Source organism: Hippocampus comes, unplaced genomic scaffold (genome assembly GCF_001891065.2).
Source record: "Hippocampus comes isolate QL1 unplaced genomic scaffold, H_comes_QL1_v1.1 scaffold58, whole genome shotgun sequence".
Classification (NCBI taxonomy): domain Eukaryota; kingdom Metazoa; phylum Chordata; class Actinopteri; order Syngnathiformes; family Syngnathidae; genus Hippocampus; species Hippocampus comes.
The window spans coordinates 805,309-815,973 of record NW_017805118.1 but is presented as its reverse complement, the minus strand read 5'-3'; the positions used below and the strand labels follow the sequence as shown (position 1 = coordinate 815,973).

At 46.2% G+C, this 10,665-nt stretch overlaps 1 long non-coding RNA gene across 1 annotated transcript; it reads right to left on the bottom strand.

Moving 5' to 3' along the window:
• Window positions 1-911: 911 nt before the first annotated feature.
• Window positions 912-8,318, bottom strand: LOC109513342 (uncharacterized). The gene is made up of 2 exons (XR_002167731.1): window positions 8,224-8,318; window positions 912-1,071 (listed from the first exon to the last, which is right to left on the bottom strand). It is a non-coding gene; the product is annotated as an uncharacterized LOC109513342 (long non-coding RNA).
• Between the last annotated feature and the right edge of the window lie 2,347 nt (window positions 8,319-10,665).

Genomic DNA, 10,665 nt, shown 5'->3' with positions numbered 1-10,665 from the left:
GCTGGGTTGGCAGCCGAACCGAGTTCGTACCCTGTCCCATCTGCTTTCTATTTATAAATTTAGCAAGAGTCGAACCAGGGTTTCCCGTCACCTCGTCCAAGGGCGAAATTAGGACCAGAAGCGATCACCCCACGAGAGTTGCCAAAGCGTCTCACCAAACATGTTCCTTTTCTAACTTCTGAACACGCTGGTGTGGCTGTCTGATGCCCCATGATTACATGCAAAAAATGTGAGATTTACCTGCCAGAATGGCTGAATGGTAAAACACGTTGAAAGATACTCAGGCGAACCGAGTTCGAGCCCCACCACGTGCTCCGTTTTATATAAATTTAGCAAGAGTCGAACCTGGGTTTCCCGTCACCTCGTCCAAGGGCGAAATTAGTACCAGAAACGAACATCCCAGGAGGGTTGCCAAAGCGTCTCACCAAACATGTTCCTTTTCTAACCTCTGAACACGCGTGTGGCTGGCTGATTCCCCATGATTACATGTAAAAATTTCGAAATTTTCGCGGCACGATGGCCGAATGGTAAGACATTGGACAGTAATCAGGCGAACCGAGTTCGAGCCCCACCATGTGCTCTATTTATAAATTTAGCAAGAATCGAACCCGGGATCTCCGGGGGAAACGTCACGTCGTTACGCTTTCGACTACGCTAGATTGCTGGGAAAAGGTTTCGGGTGGTTGTATTTATACAATTACATTCTTCAACGGTACTATTTGATGACCATAAATAAAGGTAGAAGTAGCTGACGTCACCATGGAAGGACAGTCCAGTGGTGGACGACAGTAATTCCCACCTGGTGAACTCAAGTTCGAGTCCGGGTGGTGCCTTGAACATTTGACTCCGTTTTTTTTCCACACAATATCCTCACACTCACTTCCTGTTTCAAATTAAAAGTTTTTATTTTATTTCCGGAAGTGACGTCATCAACGGAAACCTATTTAAGGCGGGCCGACGAGGCAATCGTTCTGTCTCACCTTCGACAGCCTCCGCTTGTCCTCGTCTCCACGCTGCTCCTGCTCCGCACGCCTATCCACACGGAAAACTCCAAAAAGGTGACTTTTTATTCTTTAAATAGCCTCTGAAAACACACGGCTTTCGCTCAATATGAATGGAAAGCAAAGCAACACTTTAGACATGCTGGTACCTGGCGATCGTGCTCAGCAAAAACGTTTGCTCGAGCGTTAGCAATCAATATCTCCTGCGACCTCACGTTGCAACAAAGCCTTTTTTTCCAACATCCTAGGACGAAAGCGGCGTTTCGCCGAATGGGTAAGTAGACAAAACTCATTTTCTAAATTCACAATCAAAGCAAAGTATTGTGCCTATGTGCGTGCTAATTGTGTCATTTCTGTTCGCAGGAACCAGTCTTCAAATGGAATCTAACACGGGCCACTCGCTGTGCGTTTTAATGTGGAATGTAAGCCCTGAATCGTTTGGAGCAAGCCCATCTAATTTGTCTCTTTTCTATCCACAGACTCTGCATCTTCTACAGAATGGCCGAATTGACTGCAACACGGTAGAACTGCCACATTTTAAGATACCGCCGCACGACAGACTAAATCCCAAATGTGTCGATTGTCATTTCTGTCTCTACAGGCTTACGTCGACAGAACGACCCATAAAATGGCTGCCGTCCTGTGGATTTTTGGGCCCCGGCTTAACGAGGCTGTGGCAGGTCTTTGACATGTCGACCAAATATCGGGGTGCTGAGCCAGGCACTTGGAAGGTTGAATATTTAAAAGTCAAGAGCTTACGTTACCGTGTCTTTCAGGCCAAGAGGTGTCCAGCTCTTTTCACAAGTGAAGCAAACCCTTTTATACACGTGTGACGACTCTTCATTAAATTAGCATGTGCTTTACTAAATATTGGGCACAGGTGTCAAAACCAGAAATGTCAAAATGTTTGGCTTCAACCACAGGAGCTACTCCTCAACCAACTCCCGGGGAGCTCGTTGACCCGCTGGTTGAGTAGGCGCACCTGTGGCTCAAATCAAACCGTGGCCGGGGTCTTAATTCTGGCCCTCTCCCACTTATCCAATCAGGTGCGTTGCACAAGGGAGAGAGAGGGAGGAAACTGTCAGCAGAGTGGCACCTGCTCAACATGTGCGTGTTTCTCCTGCTTTTGTCCACCAGATGGTGCTCAAGGACCCAATAGATGTTGTGAAGCCAGTCTTCCCTCCTCAACGTTTGGACCTGTTGCTTGTCGGCAGGCCCTCAGGAAACGTGGCGTCACATCCACCTGAGGTCACGCACATGTGCAGACTGGTGACTAAAGCTCCACCCAAAAAGCACTGCATATTTTGTTAAGCACACTCGCCTGCTTTTTCTTTGACTCTGCATGCAGTGTAGCTTCAAGTGACCCGCCACCTGCTGGACAAAGGGACAAATGCGACAAGCTTGCAGAAGGTCCTCACTGCTGCCCCCATTTGCAACGTTGCCGTTGAAAGGTACGAATTAAGAGTGAGGGGTCTCTCGTTTGTGGTGTTGGCAGGTTTGACCACCTTGGATGAGTCACTGGACCAGAAGCAGCTTGAGCAACTGTCGCAGCAAAAGGTTCCAGTCTCCAATTAATCAACACTTGGGAAGCAAGTTGAAAAATGAGCAGCAGAGTCAACGGAACTGCATTTGTGGTTTGTAAATGGTGTCTACCGATCTGTGCTTTGTCTTTCAGATGGAGCTGTTGGAGTGTGATGAGGTGAAACGTGACTCTGAGCCATCTGCTGGGTAAGAAGTCTCATTTCAATAAGCCGGATTTCATTTTTGAGAGTTGAAGGAAGATTGTTCTTGGGTCCTCCGTGCCACAAGAGGGAGTAACCTGCTCACTGGCAGAGTCCACCTATGAGCACAGACCTGCAGGCAACACTTTTTGCTCTTCTTCCTGTTATTCGCAAGGTGCTGAAGTCAAACTTTGGGCCAGCCTGAAAAGTAGGAGACATTTACACTCGTTCAATGCACCATCATGACGACTTTTTTGACCCCCCCTTTTCTTTCTCTAGGCAGCAGTAAACATGATCGGCTTCCTGCTCTCCAAAGACCCAACACTGACTCTGGTAAGTTTCATGCCTAACACATCATTGTCTGCACGAGAAATTGACTTGCGTGTAACTCACGGATGTCTTTCCTCTCAGGTCAACACACCTGTCCCACGTTCTTCTCAAGAGCCGACCACTTCGCTGCCCAGCAACAAGCAGACTGCCATCCAACTTGCAACTTTTTCATCTGCTTTGATTGTGTACTCTGCAAAAGAAATAAAGCTTGATTACAAAGAACACTTGAACTCTCAACTTCATTTTTAAACACATCACCACAATCTAACTTTAAAAAAACATTTTTAAAAACAATCAAAATTATTTTCAGTTTTTTTTCAAGTTTTTTCTAAATTTTTTTTCAAAATTTTTTTCAAAAATTTTTTTTTCCAAAAATTTTTTTCCTGGATTTTTTTTTCCAGGCAGAGAAAAAAAAATCCAGGAAAGTGGGTGTGGCCTGGCTGGAATGATAGCTGATGATTCGCTGACAGCTGTGAAAGTGGGTGGAGCGTGACGATAACGTGCCGCGATTGGTGGGAAAGGGGGCGTGGTTATGCTAATGAGGTCTTCTCCGATTGGTGGGTGCGTCCAGGGGGCGTGGTTATGCAAATCAGGTGCGATTCGATTGGTCGGATCCTGGAAAGTGGGCGTGGTTATGTAAATTGTCCCGTTTTGATTGGTTATGCAAATTTATGCAAATTAGGGCTTCACCGCGATTGGTGGATGCCAAATTGGGTGTGGTTTGGGGCGGGCATTGGAGCACTTTGTCAAAATTCCACTTGAGTCTTGAGCTCAGACTTGCACTTGGGTCACATCAGACAGTCTGTCACTGTTCCCATGGGTTTCACATGACCCAAAAGCTCGATTCCTGGAGTTTCGAGTCATGTGGAGACCAACGGGAACAGTGAAAAGACTGTCTGATGTGACTGAAGCGCAAGTCTGAGCTCAAGACGTCAGTCTTTGACAAGGCTTCGAGTGAGTTGAGGATGGATTTCGTTATGAAAGGCAAAGACTCAGATTCAAGTTGAACAATTTATTGGACAGAAAAGCAAACATGACAATGTAAAAGCATTTGACCAGTCAATCTTTGTGTGGGCCAGTTCAAGTTGCAGGCACACAAACACTGACGACAGGCCCGAGATGGGAGCATGTGCTTGACCAGCTCAAATGTGATGTCACTTACATCTCATGACACACCAAGGGGGACATGAGCACCTATATATATATATATATATACTAACTTGGTCCACCTCAAGGTTTAAAAACATATTGTAGAAGTGCTTGATCATGTGTTCGGGTTGTCGATGTGTAGTTGACACTGTTGTGCAGTACACGAAGCAAAAGTTTAAGTTGAGTGAGAGACAGGCGGGCGCACTCACCTCCACCTTGTGGTGCAACGTGACATCAGACATCAGCTCTTCAAGCACACCACGCAACTCAGTACTCACACGTGTCCAAATGCAGCTTGCACCTTCCGAGTCTGGCGGCTGCACCTTTGGGCCAGTCATCTGACTAATATGGTCAGGCAGAAAAAAAACAAAAGTGGAAAGTCACACACTTTAGTCTATAAAAATGTTGTTTCTTTTGATTCTTTTTTTAATTTGAGTAATTATTTGTGAAGTGGCAGACTTTTACTTTCAACCCATCCATTTCCAAACGTGCCCACACTCGCAATGCATCTGTCTGAGCGATCCGCTCGCGGCTCTCTCTCCACACCTCAAGTACAATGAGCAACCTCCTTTCAATCAACTGCTCAACTCTTGAAAATACTCAATTTCGTTCAACCATCCACAAAAGAAAAGGAATTGCGATATGCCTACTCTGTTGCATCAAAGTCGGGAAACACAATTCGGCTGTAGCTTGTTTAACTCGAGCTTGTTTAGCCTTGACACGGAGAACATTCACAATGTGCTGCTACCACATCATCTTCTACGGCGTCGCAGCAGCAGACCAACGGAAGAAAAAGTACATCTTCGTGTCAAAGCAAAACAAGCTCGAGGGAAACAAATTACGGTCGTGTTTTTTTTTCCAGAGTTGTGTTAAATCAACAAATTAAAAGTTCGTTTTCCTTTTATGAATTTCCAAGTTTGAAACGAAATCGGAGGTAGAGGTCGTTCCCGCGAATTGGAGACAGCAACACTGCCGCCTAGCGGACGAAGATGGGATCTAAAAATCATGAGAAATTAACACGCCACGTCGAAAAAAAAACCACTTGAAAATCGTGAATGGATTTGAGGACACGAAAACACGTGTGAAAATTACGAGTATATCTGTGGATATTATCAACAAATATTCCTTGAAATGTAGGATTTAGTTTTTGAAAATCACAAATATATTCCGAAAAACAAGTGAACAAAGTCACGGATGCATTTGCGTGAATAGTTTTGAAACAAATCTGCCCCCTGATGTGAAGCCTTCACACTTCCACTGTTCGACAGCAGCTGTGGTCTGGAAAACATACAAAATAGCATTCAAGTCAAACGCTCTTCTCGATTGCCTTTTGATTGATTGACAGCTGAGGTATACTTGTCGGCGGCGTGCTCACTCACTGCCCCCTTTGCTGACGTTGTTTTTTCGATCACTTCAAAATTAGAGGAGCAACGTGTCTTAATAACGCTCCCTAATTGTCTACATCTATTCACTCAGAGATAAACGGCGAAGTCAGTTTAAAATGTTAAAATTACTCACTGAGAACAGGGCTTGTGGACAGCGGAAAAACTTGCTCATTGAACCGGATGTGGTAGCGTTCTTGTGCTAGTACTTCTTCTTCTTCTTGGTGAATTAGACGTCCTTAGTTCATATCGCCCCCTACTGTCCGGGGAACCACAAAGGCGTTTGGCAAGCAATCTGAATCTAATTTACAGTATTAGCCAAGCGTGCAAAAAAACACAAAAGGAATTGACTTTCCCAGTTCCAACTCATCCAGAGGATCATAAACACAGCGACAAAGACCAACATGGTGAGACAGCACCTGAGAAAGTTGCCCAGAGAGTTGTATTTTTTTCGGTGGGACTGTACTTGAAAAGTTGAGAGCCACTTCAGTCGAAGGTTTGTCGTTCCTATTGGGCACCAGTAGACGGCGCCCTTACGTTTCGTTCAGACCTTTTGTTGTGTTGTTTTGTTTGTTTTTAAGCGTTAACACCGTCGACGACGGGCGCGAGCCTCTTCCGAGTTTGCGGTAGAATTTGACAATGATTATTATGCAATGATTCTTACTGCTGTTAGCTGGTATTGGAAAATCGAAATCGGGTTGATTGTTTCCCCTTGCCAATGGCGAGCCCTCTGCTGGAGTTTGAGACTGAAATGTTTGTGAGACTGTCCGGCTGTGACAGGCTGCTCCTGGTGGCGCAGGGGCTGGGAGTTGACCGCATTCTGCTGCAGTTCATGCAGGTGTCCTCGGAGCAAGGAGGGGACAACACGACCAGCGAGGCTACGACACGACCAGCTCCGAACAGCTCACCTCCCCTCCAGCAGCTCAACACCACAAAGAAATTTTGAGCATGTTCAGAAAAAAATAGCGTGTGGTAATTTTATACATCAGCGCTTTCATAACAGCTGTCATCAAGCGGTTGGCAGAATTTTGGTAAATGATCCTCTGCCGGACGGTCAGGACGTCGCCCCCCGCCCGCCGACACACAAGCCTCCCATTGACGCATTGTCGTAGTTGGGTAAACTTTGTTTTGGAAGTAGTGGTGGTGGTGGTGGGGTGGGGCATGTTGATCGATATACGGCGAATACTTTGAGGGGGAAAAGTTATGGGGGCCCTCAGAAAGTCATCCGATGTTTCCTCCCCAATATGAAAGGAAGTTTGATTTCACTGCGATCCTTTGGGTTTTGCAGGTTCTTCAGCCCCCGGCCCCGTTGGGACCAGCAGAGAGCACCCCGCAAGCATCCAGACGAGACTTGCGTCTCAACTTTTCCAGCGGAGATGCCCTGATCTACAAAGCATCTTGAAACAATGAATAAAGTTGGTTTGCACGTTTGGAAGTGTGCGTATGGGTGTTTTATTTGCACTTTATTCACGATCGCCAAGAAAGCAAAATAACAAAATGACACGATCTCTTTGTGCAACTCGTCTTTAATCGAAAACGGAGTTGGCTTTGCAAACTCTCTCCTGATCTCAGGATGGCGTTCTGAAGGCAGGCAGCGGTCGGAAATACTGGCGTGGTCGAGGGGTGATGGGTGAGGTTGGAGTGCCGTCACGTCGCCCAAAGGCGAAGCTCGTCCCATCAGTGACCACCCCACGAGAGACGCCAACCGTCTCACCAATTATGTTTTTTTTTTCCTTCAAAAAAATAAAAATCAACTCGTGGTCGGCCGCCTTCGACTACATATAAAAATTGCGAAATGTTCGTCCCGGGATGGCCTGATGGTAAAAGACATCGCTGGGTAGGCAGGCGGAATGAGTTCGAACCTCCATCTGCTCTCCGTTTATAAATTTAGCAAGAGTCGAACTGGTGTTTCCCGTCTCCTCGTTCAGGGGCGAAGTGAGAAGTTTGAACCAGAAGCGAACACTCCACGAGAGATGCCAAGCGTCTCACCAAACATGTTCATTTTTTGACCGTCTCCACATCTTAAGACGGACGCCCTATGATTACATGTAAAAATTTCGAAATTTTCGCGCCAGAATGGCCTAATGGTAAAAGACATCGAGTAGTGGTCAGGCGAACCGAGTTCGAGACCCACCATGTGCTCTATTTATAAATTAAGCAAGAATCGAACCCGGTTTTCCCGGGTACCAAGTATTGTCGTTATCCATTCGACCACGCTAAATCACTGATCAAACTTTTCGGGTGATAATATTTATAGACCTAATGTAACGGGACTATGGAATTACAATAGATAGAGGTATTAGTGGTCGACGTCGGTGTGGAAGGACAGTCCAGTGGTATGTGACAGGGATTCTCCACTGGTGAACTCAAGTTCGAGTCCCGTTTCCGCCCTTAGGCAAAGCCTTCATCATTTCGCTCAGTTTCTTTCAACACAAGAGCTTCGCTCTCACTTCCTGTTTCAAATTAAGTTTTTTTTCTTTCCGGAAGTGACGTCATCGGCGGAAGCCTATTTAAGCCGGGCCATCGAGGCACTCATTCTTTCTCACCTTCGACAGCCTCCGCTCGTCCTCATGCTGCTCCTGCTCTGCACGCCCGTCCAGAAGACCAGGTAAACTCAAACAAGGTGACTTTTTTTTTTACTCTTTAATAGCCTCTTAAAACACACCGCTTTGGCTCCCACTTTGAATGGAAAGCAGCACTTTAGACGTGCACGCACCTGGTTAACATGCTAAGCAAAAAGTTTGCTCGAGCGTGAGCAATCAGCGTCTCCTGCGAACTTACTTTGCAACAAAACCTTTTTTTCCCCCCCAACCTTCTAGGACAAAAGCGACGTTCGACGAGAGGGTAAGAAGACAAAACTCATTTCTAAACTCACAATTAAACCGAACTAATGTGCATGCGTGCGTGTTAATTGTATCCTTTCTGTTCACAGGTACAAATCTTCAAATGGACTAGCACGGGCCACTCGCTGTGCGTTTTAACGTGTAATTTAAGTCCTGAACCGTTTGGAGCAAGCCCATCTAATTTGTCTCTTTTTCTATCCACAGGCTTCGCATCTGCTACAGAATGGCCGAATTGACTGCAACACGGTAGAACTGCCACGTTTTAATATACCGCTGCACAACAGACTAAATCCCGAAATGTGTTGATTGTCATTTCTGTCTCCACAGGCTCACGTCGACAGAACGACCCATAAAATGGCTGCCGTCCTGTGGCGTTTTGGGCCCTGGCTCCACGAGGCTGTGGCAGGTCTTCGAAATGTCGACCAAATATCGGGGTGCTGAGCCAGGCACTTGGAAGGTTGAATATTTAAAAGTGAAGAGCTTACGTTACTGTGTCTTTCAGGCCACCGCGCTGTCGAAGAGGCGTCCAGCTCTTTTCACAAGTGAAGCAAACCCTTTTACACACGTGTGACGACTCGTAATTGAATCAGCATGTGATTTCCGAAAGATTGGGCACAGGTGTCAAAACCAGAAATGTCAAAGTTTGGTTTCAACCACAGGAGCTACTCCTCAACCAATTGCCGGAAGCTCGTTGACCTGCTGGTTGAGTAGGCGCACCTGTGGCTCAAATCAAACGGTGGCGGGGCTCTTAATTCTGGCCCTCTCTCACTTATCCAATCAGGTGTGTTGCACCAGGAAGAGAGATGGAGGAAACTGTCAGCGGAGTGGCACCTGCTCAACATGTGCGTGTTTGTCCACCAGATGGTGATCAAGGACCCGATCGACGATGTGAATCCGAGTCTTCCCTCTTCAACGTTTGGACCTGTTGCTTGTCGGCAGGCCCTCAGGAAACGTGGCGTCACGAGCCACCTGCTGTCACACACACACGCAGACTGGTGACTGAAGCTCCACCCAAAAAGCACTGCATATTTTGTTAAGCACACCCACCAGATTTTTCTTTGACTCTGCATGCAGTGCAGCTTCCAGTGACCCTCCACCTGCTGGGCAAAGAGACAAATGTGACAAGCTTGCAGGAGGTCCTCACTGCTGCCTCCATTTGCAACGTTGCCGTTGAAAGGTACGAAATAAGAGTGAGGGGGGGTCTCTCGTTTGTGGTGTTGGCAAGTTTGACCACCTTGGATGAGTCACTGGACCAGTAGCAGCTTGAGCAACTGTCACAGCAAAAGGTTCCAGTCTCCAGTTAATCAACACTTGGGAAGCAAGTTGAAAAATGAGGAGCAGAGTACAACGAAACTGTGTTTCTGGTTTGTCATTGGTGTCTACCATCCTCACTGCTGCCTCCATTTGCAACGTTGCCGTTGAAAGGTACGAAATAAGAGTGAGGGGGGGTCTCTCGTTTGTGGTGTTGGCAAGTTTGACCACCTTGGATGAGTCACTGGACCAGTAGCAGCTTGAGCAACTGTCACAGCAAAAGGTTCCAGTCTCCAGTTAATCAACACTTGGGAAGCAAGTTGAAAAATGAGGACCAGAGTACAACGAAACTGCGTTTCTGGTTTGTCATTGGTGTCTACCGATCTGTGCTTTGTCTTTCAGATGGAGCTGTTGGAGTGCGATGAAGTGAAACGTGACTGAGCCACCTGCTGGAAAAGAAGTCTTATTTCAATAAGCCGGATTTCGTTTTTCAGAGTTGAAGGAAGATGGTTCTTGGGTCCTCTGTGCCACAAGAGGGAGTAACCTGCTCACCGCCAGAGTCGACCTACAAGCACAGACCTGCAGCCAACACTTTTTGCTCTTCTTCCCGTTATTCGCAAGGTGCTGAAGTCAAATTTTGGGCCAGCCTGAAAAGTAGGAGACATTTACACTCGTTCAATGCACCATCATTGTGATTGTCTTCTCTGCAAAAGAAATAAAGCTTGATTACAAAGAACACTTAAACTCTCAACTTCATTTTTAAACACATCACCACAATGTAACTTTAAAAAAACATTTTTAAAAACAACAAATTATTTTCTAAACTTTTTTTCAAAAATTATTTTCTAAACTTTTTTTCAAAAATTTTTTTTCAAAATTTTTTTCCTGGAATTTTTTTCCCCCCCCCCAGCCAGAAAATTCCAGGAAAGTGGGTGTGGCCTGGCTGGAATGATGGCCGATGATTCGCTGATAGCCGTGAAAGTGGGTG